The following is an 18,606-nucleotide window of genomic DNA, read 5'->3' as shown; positions in this document are numbered from 1 at the left end:
ACGTGTAATGGAATGGGTGAGTAATACAAAGGGTAAATTCGATATTGTTCATGGTTGTGTCTGTGCTTGAGTCTAAAGAGAAGCAGGCCTCCTTCGGTAAAGGCTCTGGGAGAAGCTCAGATTCTCTGTTTATGTTGTGTGTTTTCCCTGTGTATTCCAGATATGGGCACGAAGACAGACACCTGTTGAGAGCAAGAGAAACCAGTAGGTCTCCACTGGTACCCCCAAGAAAGCAGCGTGCTAACAGTGTGGTAGGAAATACCGTAGTGGAAAAGCAAGTTTAACTTTCCCGGCCTCTCTGGTTCCAGCAGGCATCTACCAACCTAAGTAAGTAGACTCACACGACTTTCAGCGACCTCACAGCTTTTCCAGTAATCAGATTATTTCTTACACAGAAGATCCCTGTGAAACTCTTTCCACTGTCTATGTCAGCCTGTTATCACAGCAGGTGAAAGTAAAACACGGCAAAGCTGAATTCTTTTTCACAGGATCTGAAAAAATTGTATGCTCTGGATTCCCCCCTAGGATATTATTTGTGCCCCATTTGGTGCCCTTTTTAAGTTGGGATTACACATCATTTTAGGTCAGCATGAACTGGCAGTGTTGGTGACATGGCATAATACAGTCAGGGCAGGTGAATATGATCAGTGACCCCAGTTTAGAAAACACAGTGGGTGTTAAGTGATCATGGATGGGGTCCATGTATCCAAAAAAACCTCCATGTGTAAACATTAAGCAGGAAAAAAAAAAGAATCTCCAAGGGGAAAAAAGAAATCAAAAAGAAAATTTCAAAGGGAAAAAAGCCAGAGGGTTTTATAAACAGAGAAAACAAAAGCCCACCAATGACTGATGGCCTCCCCTGGCATTCTCCCCAAACAAAGAATTGAAACTGAATTCAAGTGCCAAATTGAAACTAAAAGGCTGAAGCTATAAATTCCTTGGGCCCCATTAGATGGTGGGATAATTTGGCTGGGGTATATCAGACATCATAATGGTGACCTCAGACCCAACCTCACTTTTCGATGCCTACTCTGGTTGTGTGTTTCTGAGGACCCAAGTAGTTGCCTAGAAGACCAGGTATCTCCCTGGCAAGAAGAATCCCTTCAGATGTGTCCACAAATTCTGTTGAGTTCTGGGTACCACTGACAAGAGCCCTGCAGTCTCTAAGACTTGACATGCAGGGGAGAGAGAAAGGGTGGGAAGACTAGGGTGGCTTGTCCCCACATTTGCACTGTACCCTCTGTGCATGGGCCTTTGCTTTCGAAATATGGTTTTTATCACATGGATTAGGGAGGAAATTAGAAATTGGAATAAATGATAAGAACATTTATTAAAATAACTAGCAGACAAATAGGATAGAAAATCAGGAATTTCTGGTCTACTCATTTAAATCCACCAATTTATGCTGAAATTCATCCTTTTGAGCCATATCTCACTTCCTCTGTAGTCTAAATCCTTTTGGTTCATTTTCAAGTGTTTTATGAATTTCTGAAAGAGCTGTCTTATAAAGAGCCTTTATGTGTTATTTTTCCACTATATCATATTATGGCCACAGAGTTGACTTGTTTCTAGAAATTGTCAGAAAAATATATGCTTGTATCTTCTCTTAAAATTTGTGTAGTTGAGCTGAGTGAGTTTGGGGGTATTTAACAGTTAAGATTGCTGGCTTTGAAAAATAATACCAATAATGACAATAAATTGTCAAAGTTTTGAGCCTAATTAAAGTCAACAGAATAAAAAATGGGACCCTTACACCATCTCCTCATAGCTTGGGGCCTATAAAACATATCAGAATACAATACGTGTTGTGATGAAGGCATTCACTTTGTGAGTCTATTTATTGTTCAATCTGTCCCACTCTCCTCTCATCCTTCCTGGAGTTAAAGGGGAGAAACACTAAGTTACAGCTTCACAGTTTGGGTTGGGTATATGCCTTTTCTGTGCTCTCCTTGTGGACTCTCAGCATCTCTCTAGGTAAAGAGAATGAGGTATGGGGACAGATATTCATCTCATGCGATATGGATAGAGACTCAATAGGAAAATACTAGATGCCAAGGGCCTGTGGACAGACCACATCTATGACTCTGGTCACTTTCTACATGTTGGCCACAGCTCTTTATTTACAGTGACCCTATCTCTTATCCCCTTTTATTCGGGTCCTTTTTTTGTGTGCAAGCATTTCAGTTGTTAAAGGTCTGTAGGTATTTCAAGGATGACTAGTGAGTGAGCGAGCTAAATTAGTGAGCTTTGGGGAGGATTAATCGACCAAGTTCAAAGGGAAGGGAAATAGCAGTATATCCGAGTGTTAGGAAGAGAGACAACATTCCTGGCCATTGTCCCTACAACCAGCATTCTTTGTCTTTGTCTTATTGAAATGTAATCAAAGAGAATTTCCAACATTCAGGTTTCTGACACCCAAAGCTGAGCAATCCAAGAGCTTCTGATTGCTCTTTCTTGTAACTTTTCTCTTTCCAATTACCAGTCTCTCCTTTATCTTCATTTTGAATTTGTTTCTTCTATATACCTGAGCCAAACACATCATCCATTTTAAATGCTCTTTTGTAAACTCACGTGTCAATCACGTGTGAGTGAGTGGGGTCTCTGAATAAGTTAGGTATTCCTGGAGTTTCTAAATAATAATCCTTGACACTTGAATAGCAGGTTGCAGTTTGCAAAGTACCTTCACATACAACATGTTATTTGATTCTCACCTTAACCCTGTGAAACAGACAAGGGAGCCACTGGAGAAAGTGAGGTTCAGGGAGGTTTGTGGCTGCCTGAGGTTACCTGTCCCTGGTGCACTTTCTGTTATGCCAGCCTCCCAACATAATAAGGGAGGACTGTCTGACCATTTTTTGGCTGTTGTTTATTAATATCCTGCTGAAGGCCTAGGATCAGAGCCCAGGTCTGAGTCCCAGCTTCCAGCCTTAAAAGCTGCCCAATCCTCCTCATGACTATCTCTAAACCATATACATTCTAAATACTTTCCAATACAATTGCACCACTCCTAGACAATAGAATTTCCCTTTGAATTCACCCTGTGCACCACTATCAGAACAATTATGTCGCTAACACTTGCATTATCAACCTTGATAAACATCAACAATGACTCCCAGGAACCGAGAGTTTTCAAATGTTCAAAGATTTTTGGACTGACTCCCTTCATTTTATGTCCAAGATTTCCTCTCAAAACATTCTTTTCTTTACTCTGAAATATTCAGATTTGTTGTTGTTCTGACTATGCAGTATGTGCTAAGGGCTATGTGCCATGGGTGATACAAAGATGAATATGGTAGGAGCTTAAAATAAAATAATGCCATAAAACACACACAGAAATAACTGATGAAAATAATGGGTGCTTTGACAGAGGAAGAGACATCAGACCAACAAGCTTCCAAAAGGGAAGTCATATTTGTGGCTCTGAGGATGGCAGTGGGCTCTGTAAGGAATATCATATTTTGAATATGCTTTTAAGGATGACTAAGACAAAAATGTGGAAAGAAAAGCAGTGTGGCATATATATATATATATATATATATATATATATATATATATATATATGCCTAAGTGACCGCCAACCGGCCAACTGTTCAACTGTCCAACCAGTAGCTATGATGTGCACTGACCACCAGGGGGCAGACACTCAATGCAGGAGCAGAAACCACAGGCATGGAAACATGGAACAGACTGATGAATCTCAGAGAGAAGGGGGAAGGGGAGGGGATGGGAAGAGATTAACCAAAGATCTTATATGCATACTAGATGCCGGGTGCACAGAATCGTGGCCTCAGCCTGGCCTGCACCCTCTAGCAATCCAGGATCCCTCGGGGGATGTCAAAGAGCGGTTTCGGCCCGATCCCCACAGGCCAGGCCAAGGGACCCCACCGGTGCACAAATCCGTGCACCAGGCCTCTAGTTACAGTATAAAAACATATCTGTCGAACAATGAATTCTACACAGTCCAGCTGAGATGAATAGAGAACCTGAAGCACAGGGGTGAGGAACAAGTTTAGGGAAGCAGGTTGGGGCCAAGTTCCAAAGAGCTCCATGCTTGCCTTCTGATGGAAGGAGACCAGTGGCCAGCACTTTCATTCTCTGATCAGAGGCTTTGCCCAGACCATGCCCAGGGTGTCCTCGGTCTCCCGCTGCTGACTTTGGATTCTGCAGTCTTTTCTAAGCACTCTGGCAGGTGCTCCATTGCACCCATCAGTGCCACGTGATCAACCAGCCAGGGCTGCCCCTTCACTTACTTGGGCAATCACTCAATCTCTGAGCCTAAGCTTCCTTACCTGTGAAATGTAACCGAACCTTCCATCTTCAAACTGAGCTAATTGTGCTCAATTAAAATAAATGGGAGCTATTATTTTCAGGAGTGATATTAAAGATATTTGACAACCAGATTAGCACAGGCACTAATCAGTCAGAAAGAATACCAGCCATAAAGAACCTCCAATGTCTGTAGCAGTGCGTCCCAGGCGATGTCAGCCCAGGCTGTTAATGTTATCTTTGATTTCCTCATCATTATCAGTACATAGCAACCCATCACTTCTCCTTATTACTCTAACCTCTCAGTAAACTTCTTTATAGTTTAGCAGTTAAATTGCTATTAGGTGAGAACATTGTGAGGCGCATGAGGAGCAATCATGTCTTACCCAGCTTTGTACTTTCTAAAACATTAATGTAACGTTTGGAAATATTTAGCTATTAGCTCAGGCCCAGGGAGATTCTCTTTGCACAAACATCCTCACTTTTTTCATGTCAATTCCACGATATTTGCCAAAAAAGAAAAAAGTTCAAAATGCACACCAAAGTGTTTATTAAAGTAAAAAAATGCACATATCTGTGCACCAGCATTTTCACTTCTAGACATTATCTGCGGGAAATGAAAGAGTCAAACCCTAGCTGGTTTGGCTCAGTGGATAGAGCCTCGGCCCATGGACTGAGGGTCTCAGGTTTGATTACAGTCAAGGGCACGTACCTCTGTTGCAGACTAGATCCCTGGCCCTGGTTGGGGCGCATGCAGGAGGCAAGCAATCGATGTTTCTCTCACAATGATGTTTCTCTCTGTCTCATCCACTCCCTTCCACTCTCTCTACAAATCAATAAAAAAAAAATATCCTCAGGTGAATATTAACCTCCCCAAAAAGAGTCAATGTACAGGATGTAGGCAAGTGGGTGACCATTGCAACTTTGTCTGAAATGGCTAACTGGCGACATCTCCCTCAAACCTGGATGACTCAGTGCCCCATGAAACCTCCCGCCACTGGCTTCTATGCAGCTGTGAAGATGAGGTCAACAGCACATAATATATTCAGAGGAGGCTGTCTCTGCAAGCTCAGGCTGCTGTAACAGAACACCACAGACAGGTGGGCTAAACAACAAACATTCATGTCTCAGTTCTAGAGGCTGGAGGTCTGAGGTCAGGGTGGCAGCATGGTCACACACAACCACCTTCTGTGTCCTCACATGTGGGAAAGAGAAAGCTAGGGTCCCTTCATTTCCTCTTAAGGGCACTAATCATCATGGGGGCTCCACCCTCATGATTTCATCGAAACCTAATTACCCCCCAAATACCATCACATTGGGGAATTAGGGCTTCAAGATATAATTTTTAGGACAACACCATTCAGTCCCTAGGATAGTGATGGTGAACCTTTTGAGCTCGGCGCGTCAGCATTTTGAAAAACCCTAACTTAACTCTGGTGCCGTGTCACATCGAGAAATTTTTTGATATTTGCAACCATAGTAAAACAAAGACTTATATTTTTGATATTTATTTTATATATTTAAATGCCATTTAACAAAGAAAAATCAACCAAAAAAAATGAGTTCGTGTGTCACCTCTGACACGTGTGTCATACGTTCGCCATCACTGCTCTAGGAGATGGTTATGATGTGGTCAATTATAAAAAGCAAATTAATGAATATCATGTTTAGTATAATATGGTAAACATAAAAAGATTATGCCCACATGTTTGTGTAACCAAAAAAAAGACTACAGGGGCGGGGGAGGGGGAAATGCATTGAACTGTTAATGATGATTATGTCAGGGGTAGAGTTAGAAGGGGCTAAGGAAATTTTTTATTTGACTTCAGGCTCTTCTGCAGTGTTTGAACTTTCAATAGGAGCATGTATAACTTTTGAATTTTCCATAAATGACTTAAAACTAAAAACATGAATTAGGAAACCACAACTCTACTGCTCATTCCCAATAAGAATGCACTTCCAATATATACCACGCTGGAAATTTGGTCTCTTGAGAATGTACTTCTTAAAGAGCAGCACCTGAATAATAGCTATGCTCCGAGTACCATGATGGGGGCCAGTAGACAGACATCTGGTCCTCAAGCCTGGGTGAGAAGGTGCACTGTGATTCCAGTCCTGAGGTGGCCCACCCTCTTTGGGATAGAATTAGTAAGCAGACTGCAGAGCCTGGAGATGTGCTGCACATCTCAAGAGCAGTTCCCTCCAGAAAATGAAAGAGAGCCAGAGATGAGGACTGCCAAAGTAATTACCACCTTCCCAATAAGAGGGGCATAGTAACTGCAGTGGGTGAACCATCCTATTTAGATTCACAACTGAGTCATGATTGAAAATGGTTGGCCACATAATTACAAAGTGTGGGTTCCTGGATGATAAATTAGATGCAGTGGCTTCATTTATGTACGTCCTACATAAAGCCACATTGCCTGAAATAGAGAACCTTAGAAATGAATTACTCTGTGCACTAAGAAACTGGAAAAATAGATTACATTGAAAATGAATCCAAAAAATCCATTTCTTTCCTCTGACTGATCTGGCCAAAATTTTAAAACTTGTATTCATATTGGGCTCTTGAAGTATAGATCACAAACCATGCTATAAAATACTTTTAGGGAACTGAATTCTTTTCAAGTGTGAGGGGCGAGTGTTGACATTTTCCAGATCCACAGAACTAAAGTGATCTTCAGAGGACATCTGCAGGGTCACCTTACCCAATGTCAACTTGACCTTCCGGCACAGTCACTCCTCAGAAACTCGGCTAGCTAGTGGTCTTCTTTCTTTTTTAGATTTTTAATTGTGGAAGAACACATAATATAAAATGTACCATCTTAACCACTTTAAGTGTACTGATTGTAATGTTAAGTATATTCATATTGTTATGCAACCAATCTCCAGAATGTTTATCTTGCTAAACTGAAACTCTGTATTCATTAAGCAACAACTCCTCATTCTCCCTTCCCCCACCCACTGACAACCACCATTCTACTTTCTGTTTCTATGAGTTTGACTGCTCTAGATACCTTATCTAAGTGGACTCATACAATAAGTCCTTGCTTATTTCAGTGAGCATAATGTCTTCAAGGTTTATCCATGTTGTAGCATGTGTCAGAAATTTTTTTCCTTTTTAAAGTTGAAAATACTTCATTGTATATATAGAACACTTTTTATTTATCCATTCATCCACTGATGGACACTTGGGTTGCTTCCACCTTTTGGCCATTGTGAATAATGCTGCTATGAACCTGTATACTAATATTTTTTTTTGAGACCCTGCTTTAAATTCTTTTGGATAAATATCCAAATACCCTAGCTGGTCTATAGCGTCGGCCTGTGACTAAGGGGTCCCGTGTTCAATTCTGGTCAAAGGCATGTACCTTGGTTGCAGGCTCCTCCTCATCGATATTTCTCTCCATCTTTTCCTCTCTCTTCCAATCTCCCTGAAAAAAAAAATCAATGGAAAAATATCCTCGGGTGACAATTAACAACAACAAAATACCCAGAAGTGAAATTGCTTGATCACATGGTAATTCTATTTTTAATTTTTTAGAGCAACTTTCATTCTGTTTTCCATATCTTCTCCTTTCCTTTAAATTAAATTAGATTTGCTTGTGTTTTATTTTGACAATGCTGTCAAAAGTGGAAATTGACAATGACCCTACCCAGTGAAACCTAATGTTAATGTAGCACATTGCCTTCAGATTTTATATATTTTTCCTAGTTTATTACCTGATTCCTCGTAGCCGACATATTTTAAAAGAAAATAAATACCTTAACTAACAATAACCACAAGCAAATTCCCCAGGTGATTCTAACGTACAGCCAGGCTTGAGATAAATGACTAAATGGACTGTCCATGCTCCTGCTAAGGCCAGCCCACACTGGTCCCTGGACCCAGTCCTCTGGCTGCTCCAGCATGTGGCTTGTGACATCAGCGATTTTCCTCTCTCCACCAGATCATTCCCATCAGTATGACTCAAACTGCTGCTATATCTCCCATCTCCCCTCCCCCAAGTCCTTTCCTTGACTCACTTTTGCCTCTAGATCTGTCTCATTTCTCTGCTTCTCTTCATAAAAACTCACTGAAAGAACTGTCTGCTCTTTCTCCTCTTCCTCTCATTGCAATAAGACCTTCTTCACCTCCTCTCCAGGAATGTTGCCCTTGTCCAGTGACTTTCTGGCAGTCAATCCAATAGCTAACTTATCGATCTTTTAAGCACTAAGGCATCTCTCCCTCCTTCCTGAGTCACTTCCTTCACTTGGCATCCAGGTGACCACTCTCTCTTGGTTTTCCTCCCTTCGCAGGCCCCTGTGTCTCAGTTTATTGTGTGCATTCCTCCATGCCTCCCAGGCCTGATCCAGACACATGAGTGTCATGGTTGATCGTCAAACTTGTCAGGTTAATCCTGCCCCTGGTCTTTGCACCAGCTGTCTGTCCCCTCTGCCCAGAGCGCCCTTCCCTCGGCAACCACACCACTTTCTACAGGCCTTCTCTCAACTCCCAGGCTCACTATTACCCCTCTCCTGGATCTGTTCTCCCTCTGGCACTTACCTGCTCGTTCCCACCTGTCTTTCCCTTCTGGAGAGTGAGCTCCAGGTAAGCCTAGTTACGTCCACTTTTTGCTGTATCTTCTGTTCCCGCCAATGCTGGCATAGAGTAAGCACATAATCGTTGTTGCTCATACACTCTTTGTAGGGGAAATTATGCCAACACAGCTTAGGATTCATGATTTTTGAAAATAGTGCTTAGTTACCATTATATTTTTAATTTGTTTAAAAAAGAAAATATCCAGTTACTCAAAAATTTTATGTTCTTAGTTTTATGACTTTAAGATAAACTTATGAATATCTTTCTTTTTTTCTCATTTTTTTAAAATCAAAAATTTTAGGTAGATTTATATTAAATGACTGCTCTCTAATATCCCTTATCCTGATGTAGCAAGATTATATATTTCAGAAATGTATTGATATTGCAAATGCTGTTCTTAAATGGCATTTTCACTTACTACTATGTCTTAGACAGCTTCCTGTGTCAATAAACAGAATTTTTCATCATCGTTTTAATGCCTGAAGGATTGCACAATATGGATAGTCCTTAATAGTAATGACAATGACAGTAGTGAAAATTTATAGAGTGCTTACAACATGTCAGGTGTTTTGTTAAGCACTTAACATGCGTTGCTCATTTAATTCTCACAACAACTCTGAGGGGTGATTGATCATATCTGTGGCACTCAGGAAGAAAGTCCTCGGCGGCCCGGGACTCAAACCCAGGCCTGTGTGCCTGCGGAGCGCATGCTCACACACCACATGCTGCTGCCCACACCTTTACTCCTGTCTCTATCTCCCTGGTGAGGATTTTCCAGAAATAGAACTTCCGTGTCAAAGCCAGTGCATAATTTGACTTCTGAAACATACAAGTGTGTTGTGCGTTTATGTTGCTGATTTCCCACAACTTAGCCTGAGCTTTCCCTCCCGGGTCACCGATCTTCTTCTCTTGCATTCAGCGCTGTACTGTTTCAAATGAGTGATAAAATAATTTTATATCTGATAGAACGAGTTGCACCGCCTTTCACTTTTCTTAAAAACAAATCATGGCTTCTTTTCCATTTATATTCTTTTTAAATATATAGGGGGAATGACTTTAGGTTTTAAACTTACAGAACAACTTAGATAAAAATTTTTATTTTTCCAATTTAGGTCTTTGCGTCTAAAGAAAGTGTACATATCACTATTTACTTATTCAAGCCTTGTGTGTGATGGACATATGGGTATGACATACATATACTTATGACTGATGTATATATAATGGATGTTGACATAAATGTGAATGAAGTGTGCCATACAATGTATACACAAGTTGTTGGGTGTATATTATAATGCACACATACATGTGATTGGCATGTGTGTAGAAAGTGCATGTCTTGTGTTTTATATCTCATATATTACAACAAAGTAACTTGCTATCTATTTTAACAAGAATTTGGGGCATGATACATACATTGAATATCATTTCTTAGATATAACTTTTCTCATTTTATCTATGACAAGAATCTGCTATATTTGTAAATTCTCTCACATTAAATCATACTTTCATTCCCAATGAAAGAGATTGATCTGTGGGTATTATTTTTAAAACACACTGCCATGCTTTATCTCCAACACCGTTATCGAGGGTGCGTGCATCTACCCTCGAAGTGAGCAGGTTCTAAGTTCCCTCACTCGGCTCCCCACTTGTAACACAGCGGAATTAACATGAACAAAGCTTCATGCTTTCAGCTCTAGAACAGAGCTATGAGTCACTGGTTCCTTAAAGAAATGAAAGGATGGATTCTGAGGTGTGGGAGGGTGTGGGGCCCTTCTTTGACAGTTTTCTTAATTCACCGCTTTCTCTGATTTTCTTTTCATCTTAGGAAATCTAAAGGCGAGGTTGTGTTACAACCACCACAGCAACAACCATCCACAGACATTCCTCCTGCGCAGGTAAGATCATTCTTGTGTAAACTGAAGACATGTTCCACCACCCTCTACATGATGTGTCTTTTATCTGAGACTCTTTTTCAGACTTTCCTTTCCAAATAAAATAAAACTATACCCTTCAGTCTTCCTGTTATGATTACTCAAGTTAAAGATAGCAGAGTAGGAAGCAATCGCCAGACTTTTATCTGAGTTATAATAACCTCAGGATGGTTAATAGAGCATTTTCAGCTGGCCACAGAGCCTTGGAATGATTAGCTACTTCTCGCTAAGAAAAAAAAAACTAACAAAGAGATTTCAGGTGGAAAAAAAGATAAAGTAAAAATAGTCTTCTTTATAGCAGGATTTTAAGAGAGCAGCCGTAAGAAATCTCATATTTCTCTCTTAATGTTGATGAGTTTCTGCTATGAGGTAGACAGTAGAGGTCAGCTGAGATTATTGATTGGAAAAGTTTTAGGCAGAGAAGCAGAAAATCCAATATCTCGGTCATAGCAATAAGGTCTACGTCATAATGCAGGAAATTCTGAACACGGACTTTCTACGCCATAGCAGCAAAATAACATCTATAATAATAAAAGCATAATATGCTAATTAGACCAGACATCCTTCCAGACGTCCTTCCAGACAACCTTCTGGATGAAGCCGGGGCTGTGAGGGAAGCCTGAGTCCTGGGTGCCAGAGGAAAGCCGGTGCCGGCACCAGGAAAAGGAAGGCCTACTCTTGCATGAATTTCGTGCATCGGGCCTCTAGTTGTAAACAATTCTTAACTTTTTATAGCTACCTCATATTGCTTTACAATATAGCCTTTATCAACAGTAATTACAATGGCTGTTATTATTTTATAAATCTTCGCAGTCAATAATCACTAAGAGATCTTTCTCTTTTTTTTTTTTTTGAGATCTTTCTCTTATTGTTTTAGTAATTCCAAGAAATAATAGTAAGACCCAAGCATCACGCAACAGGAGGTTCATTATCACTTTTCAAACAGGTATTTCTGGAATTCTGTGAACCTCTTCAAGCCTGAATTATTATTGGATGTGCTCATAATTGCATGAAGAGAGTCAGGTTTCTCCCTTTGTTTTCATTAAAATTTGGCAGCTTGGCTTTCCCCTGAGCAATGCTGCGGGGTAACACAGTGACTTACCTGCTGGTGGGCAAAGACCAAGAACAGCAGAGGCAGCAGGGTCACTGTGGTCTTTAAAGCCAGGATCATCTCAGTTTCCCTCCGAGGCGTTACTTCTTCCACTGTCCTTACTGAGAGGAGGCATTAAAGTGATGGATCAGAGCAAGGGCTTTGCAGATCAATAACTGGAGAATCTAGGTTCTTCCATTTACTTCAGAGCTTAGCAAATTAACTTCTAAACCTCAGTTTCCCCATTGTAAAGATGTCCCTACCATAGGTAGGTTCTAAGAATTTTAAAAATACTATTTATAATGGGCTTTGCATGGTGTTCAGCACTTTGCCTGATTCTTAGACAATATTTCAAAGGCCTTGACAAATTATTACAAACAACATTATCCACTCTTTTCCTAAATGCCTATAACAACATATAAGAATATTATTTTTTTATGTTTGTCATCTTTTGAAAAGTAAAATAATTATTTAAACAATAGAATACTAAATATATATATATATATATATATATATATATATATATATATATATATATATACCTTTTGTGGCAGCATGGATGGATCTGGAGATTATTATGCTAAGTAAAATAAGCCAGTCAGAGAAAGACAAATACCATATTATTTCATTTATATGTGGAATCTAATACAATAAACTGAAGAACAAAATAGAAACAGAGGTATGGATTCATGGAAGAGACTGACATCTGTTTGAGGGAAGTGAGGGGGGTGTGGAGGGGAGGGGGACTGGATGAAAGAGGGTGAAGGGATTAGCCAAGAAAATATATTTGTAGCCCATAAACACAGATAACAGTGTGGTCATGGCCAAAGAAAAAGGGGGCCAGGGGCTGGGTGGAGGGGGGCAAAAGAGGAAAAAATGGGACATCTATAATAGTGTCAACAATAAAGTAAACATACATACATACATACATACATACATACATATATTAAAAGTAGAAGTATCAGTATCTTGGTGATGATGTGGGACCACTTGCTCTTAGTCCACCTGTTCTTGTGTTGATGTCTGTGCTAGGCGAAGGCCAAACGCCTGGCAGCAGATGGCATGGAGATTTCCAGTAGTTTAAACAGAGAAATGGGAGGCGAGAACTGAGTTGTCACCCAGCACCCAGGAGCATCAGCCAGCCAAGCCCAACACTGCCTGAGCTGCGATAGTGTCCCCACATTCAGGCCGCTAGCAGGTCGGGGCCACCGTGTTGGGACAACTCATGGGCAATGAGCCTAGTGGCAATTATGCAATAAGTTGATGAACAAAATTTTTTTCATGAGATGACATTTTTACTTTTCATCATTTTATTTGGGTGCCACTTTTACATTAATTGGCTTACTGAGATAATGTTTATTATATCATAATTAAAAAGGAACATTTAAAAATCATAATTGAGCTCTAGCCGGTTTGGCTCAGCAGATAGAGCATCAGCCTATGGACCAAAGGGTCCCAGGTTTGATTCCGGGCTTCCCTGGCCTGGGCCCTGGTCTGGGCTCATGCAGGAGGCCACCAGTCAATGTGTTTCTCTCACATCGATATTTCTCTCTGTCTTTCCCTCTCTCTTCCACTCTCTCTAAAAATCAATGTAACAATATCCTCAGGTGAGGATTAAATAATAATAATAATAATAATAATAATAATAATAATTGACATTCATAATGCATGTGCTTTATACAATTGTACTATACTCTCCTAAGTGCTTTATGTACATCACTTATTTATGTACATAGTTCACATCCTTACTAAAACATTAAAATCCTACAAGTTCTTACTAAATTAAAATCCTGCTACTGTCTTACCCTCATTTTATAGATGCGGACAGCAAGGGACAGAGAAGTTAACTTTCCCAAGGCCAAATAACTCCTGAGTGGCAACCTCAGGCTTTAACATCCATGATTCTAACCATCATACAGACCTTTTACAATGAGTCACTCAAATAATGGTCCATCTTGGGGGAAATCATAACACAAGTTGATAAGAAAGAACCATAAATCTACTCTTCAGTCCATTGGAAGCGATTTAGTTTCAAGAAAACATTACCCATCAAAGAAAATTAAATTATATGGGAATGTTATTGGTTTCATAGTTTAGTTCATATATAATTTATAAGTATGCTATGCTATAATCCCAAGAAATGTTTCTATTTAAATAGCTTTATAATAAAAGTTGGTCAACACTGCAGGGTCAAAATATTTTTATAGGCTCCATCTATCTCAAGTTTAAGAATACAGTGGTATCACATTTCTCATCTAGCTCACTCACTTTAGCACTTACAGTGCACCTTCTGCTCTAAGGCCCAGTAGAATTCTTTTTCTTCTCATAAGCAATATGGACGAACACACCACCCTGCCCCAGGGTGAATGCCCAGAGATTTAGATTCCAGGTGTCCTCACGGATTCACTCAGTACTCTTCTTTGCCTTTTGATTCACTCCCTTGTACTATATATGTGTTCATCTCCTCAACCAAGTGTTCACTTTAGTGAGGAGAGGACGACACCCTCCTTACCTGTTCACTGCCTCCAGGCAACACCACAGGCTTCTGCACATAGCAGGTGCCCAGTGAATGTCTGTTAGTTCAAAAGAACCCAACCATAGACCAAGTCCACTCTGCATTAATTCATCTATTTTTCACAGCATCTTGGGGATAGAGGGGAGTTCTGTTACATCATTGAGCCATCTCCACCAAGACCCACCTGGTCTGAGCTTGAATGCCCAGAAGAATGAGAGCTCACTGTAGAGAGAGGCAGCACACTTGTCATGGTCACCTTGGATGGTTAAGAAGTCCCTCCTGAGAATATACTAGAAAATCTTCCATTCCCCCATTCAGTCCAGTACTGCTGTTGCTGTGGACAGATGTGAACACATTCTACCCAACAATTCATGGAAACACCCATGACAGGTGTTTTTAATATTCATTTCACTGAGAAAACTGAAGCTGTCAAAGATTTGCCCAAGGCCACTCAGCTAGTGAGAATGGGGACAGGAATAATGTCAAATATTTCAATGTGAACAAAGCCATCTGGACTGGAAGCTGCTAGAAGATAGGAGCCATGTCTCAAGTCTATTTCATCCTCCTTACCTCTTGGCTAGTCGATAGTAGATTTAAAATAAGTGTTGAATTAATAAGTGCATAAATTATTGACTCTGGGGCCATAAATTCAGTCTAAATACTAGGACACTGTACCTTATACTTATCAGTGAATGGTGCTTTGTGGACCAAAGCCACATGGTGATTCATGATACTGTTTGGAGATAATGCAGAACACTGGCAAGATTCTCATAAAAAAATGAAACACTACAATATGCTTTGAAAGAGGTAGCATTTGGAATGTTGGCTCATGAGGCATACAACATGGGAACAGCCTGAACCACTGCTTGGCTCTGTGCTAGCATTTTTTTCTAATTCTCTAAAATAAATGTAGCAAGAACTCCAAAAGGAGAGGGGTGAGATCTGCCCACCCAGGCTCAGAGTATAGACACCAGCACTGCTCCCCCTCCCCTAGTTCCTGGGGGATGAAATGGGCAAAAACGAAAATGTGGGTAAGATGACCTTCTGTAACTTCTCTAGTGGAGGGAAGGAAGAACCCAGAAGAGCAGCGACATTTGGGCAGCCCTGGCCTGTCTAAGACAGATGGCTATTATGGCTCAGTGGCAGGAGGGAAAAGGGGGCAATGCCATCAGCAGCAAAGGCCAAGTGCCCTGGCAAGGTAAGTGCCTGGCCAAAGGTGATGACAATGGGTAGGCAACCAAGACTTGACCATGACCACAAGGACTGTTAGTTTGATGTGCCCTAAAACAGAACACAAAGGAGTTCAAGGAGAAGGATTTGGCAGCTTTTGCTAGAGGTCTGGAGGCTAATGCTCTAGAGTAGCCCTGTGTAGCCCACTTCCCGGTGGACCCATAGCCCCTTGGCCATGAACACTCTCAGGGCAGCACCTATGACCTAGTCACTCAGATCAGGATCCATACTAGATATGTGGGTAGGTGAAATGAGCTGGGAGCGGTCAAACACATGAACCTGTTGGATTCCATGGGGCCATTTGCAACCTGACCATCATCAGTGGGATTCTTGAGAGACTGAAATGAGAAGACTGAGAAGTTCTCTGTTTTAAAAAAGATGTCAACTTGAATCTATACTGTTGAAGCAAGTCCTTTGTCCCAGGGTAACCATCCCCAAGCTTCTCTTAGTTATGCAAGCACCAAGCATGCCCCCATCATGTGAACAGAGCGGATTGCACGATGGTGTGCTGAACTAGGTGGTGGCTGACCTGACAATCAAGAGAGATTGGGAAACAGCTAAGAAATTCCTAAGGCTTCCCACGTATACTTGGGGAGAAGAATGGATTTTCATGTAACTGAGCGAGTGATTATAATTTGAAAAGTTTAAGTAGTCTAGTGATACCTGGGCATGAAGAAATATCTCAATCTGTAGCATCCAATCGATTACTTGCCAGATTGGAGACATCCAAGAAGTGTTTGCAGCAATAAATGGACCTGTAGTTCACCAGGCTGATGACTTGCTAACCAGCCATTACATTAGACCTAGACCTGAAGAATTTTTGAACAAGTTGAGCAAGCTTTTGTGGATTCAGGATCACGCAAGGTGGCATTAATTCAGTATCACCAGAAGGACGGAATTAATGCCTTACCCATTTGATTGACCTTATTCAATACAACATGCCCATTTCTCAGAAGTAAGCATACAACCCTTGACTCCTATATGCAATTATAAAATAAAGTGTCCAAGTTTACTATCTTTCTAGTTTTCTAAATTTATCTCATTCATTTACTAAGCAGCTCATTAAATTTTCAATAGTGTCAGAAAGATCTAAAAGTCATCTTGAGTGAATTTATCTCTCTATTAGATGAAGGAAAGGACATTTTTAAATTTTTATTTTTCCTCTCTTTTCTCAGTTTTCCAGAGCACTATCACACAGATGGCAGAGATTTGCTTATTAGCGTGCATCTAAGGTATGACAATCATATGACTAAGGCACAGGTGCACATAAAAATCTGTTTTGCGCTTATTTTCTTTTGCCTCGCTTAATTCATCAATTGCCCCTCCCCCTACTAACCTATAAGACAGTAGGTGGGGCCCTATACAGCAAGATGGCACAGAGCAAGCAGCTGGCTCAAAGAGAAAAGTCAGCTTTTATTGGATGGAATTAATTCCTTTTTCTTACCCTGATCTACTTTTAAAGTGGCTTCTTTCATTTTCTTTTTTGTTTAAGAATAAAACATGCAATTGAACTAAAACAGAGCAGTATTAACAGTCACATCAGAGAATCCTAGACTCCAGTTGAAACCAGGGCTGATCCCACCTGCTGCTCTTATCGCTTTTATTCAATGGTAAACCCATCTCTTTAAGTTCCTTTCTGCAAAAACTCCTTTTATCTTGCTTCTTAAAAGAATCTCATTAGCACATTTTGTCTTTCTCTAAGAATGTTACTGAGTGATAGCCATAGCAAAAGGAACTCTGTAATCAGCCACAATCTCTTAATTATGCTCCAGTGATTTGTAGAGGGAAGGAGATACCAAAACAATCCTTGACCTCAGGAAGGAAATGACAAGCAGCTTGAGCAGAGTTGGAGAAGTGAGTCTGGTGGGTAAGTTTCCCTGAGTCATACACAAATCAATGATCCTCCATTAAAGATGAAAAGATCTGACTGTTCTCCAGATTTCACTGGGAAAGAAAACATTACAGCCTCTTTTCTTGATTTTCAATGGGCCGTTTAAACACACAGAGACAACAGGGAAACATTATTTACAAAGGCTCCATCCATGTGCAGCTGACACTCCAGGGCCAGGTGGCATCTCAGTATTGGTCACAATTTGCAAGGTTCCTCTCCCCCTCTACTTCCACTCAATCCATTGCCACCCAAAGAATTCTTCAATCAGTAGCTTCAGAGAAGCCCCTCTGTGCGAGAGAGTGTCTCTGTCCATTTGTGGGATGAACGGATGACCCTAAACAAGCCCTCAGCTATCGGCAAAGACTATGGGGTGCTGCTATGTCCTGGCTTTCTTCCGTGATCATCTCCAATTCAGCAGAACTCACCTACTGGCAATTAAGGAACTAAAACTCTGATGTGATGGGCAGAGTAATTTTTGTTCTTATACTGCCTGCCTCTAAAAAAAAAAAAAAAAGAAGGAAATTTTACCTTTTGTGACAGCATAGATGACCTGGAGATTATTATGCTAAGTGAAATAAGGCAGTCAGAAAAAGACAAGTACCAATATTTTTATGTATATATGGAATCTAATGAACAAAATAAACTGACAAAATAGAAACAGAGGCATGGATACATGGAACTGACTGACAACTATCAGATGGGAGCGGGGAGAGGGAGACTGGATGAAAGAAGGTGAAGGGATTAGTCAAAGAGTATATATGCATAACCCATAAGCACAGACAACAGTGCGGCGATGGCCAGAGGGCAAGAGGGGGGCTCGGGGGGCACTCAGACTGGATGGAGGGGGGCAAAGGAGGGAAAAATGAGGGCATCTATAATAGTGTCAAAAATAAAGTTAAAAAAAAACAACATATGTATGAAAAGTCTTGTGACAGTATCAACTTTTAAGCTTTGCGGCAGATAAGTTTTGTGTAACAGACGAGGGAAAGCCCAGTCCTCCTGTAATTGAGTACTTAAAAGCGCACCATTTATTTGTTATTTATATAAGAAATATGTAACATGTTGTTGCTGCTAAACAAAATTTTTTTAAAATACAGAATT

The sequence above is a fragment of the Myotis nattereri genome (assembly GCF_964212035.1).
Source record: "Myotis nattereri genome assembly, chromosome: 4".
Lineage (NCBI taxonomy): Eukaryota > Metazoa > Chordata > Mammalia > Chiroptera > Vespertilionidae > Myotis > Myotis nattereri.
This window is presented reverse-complemented; position numbering follows the sequence as displayed.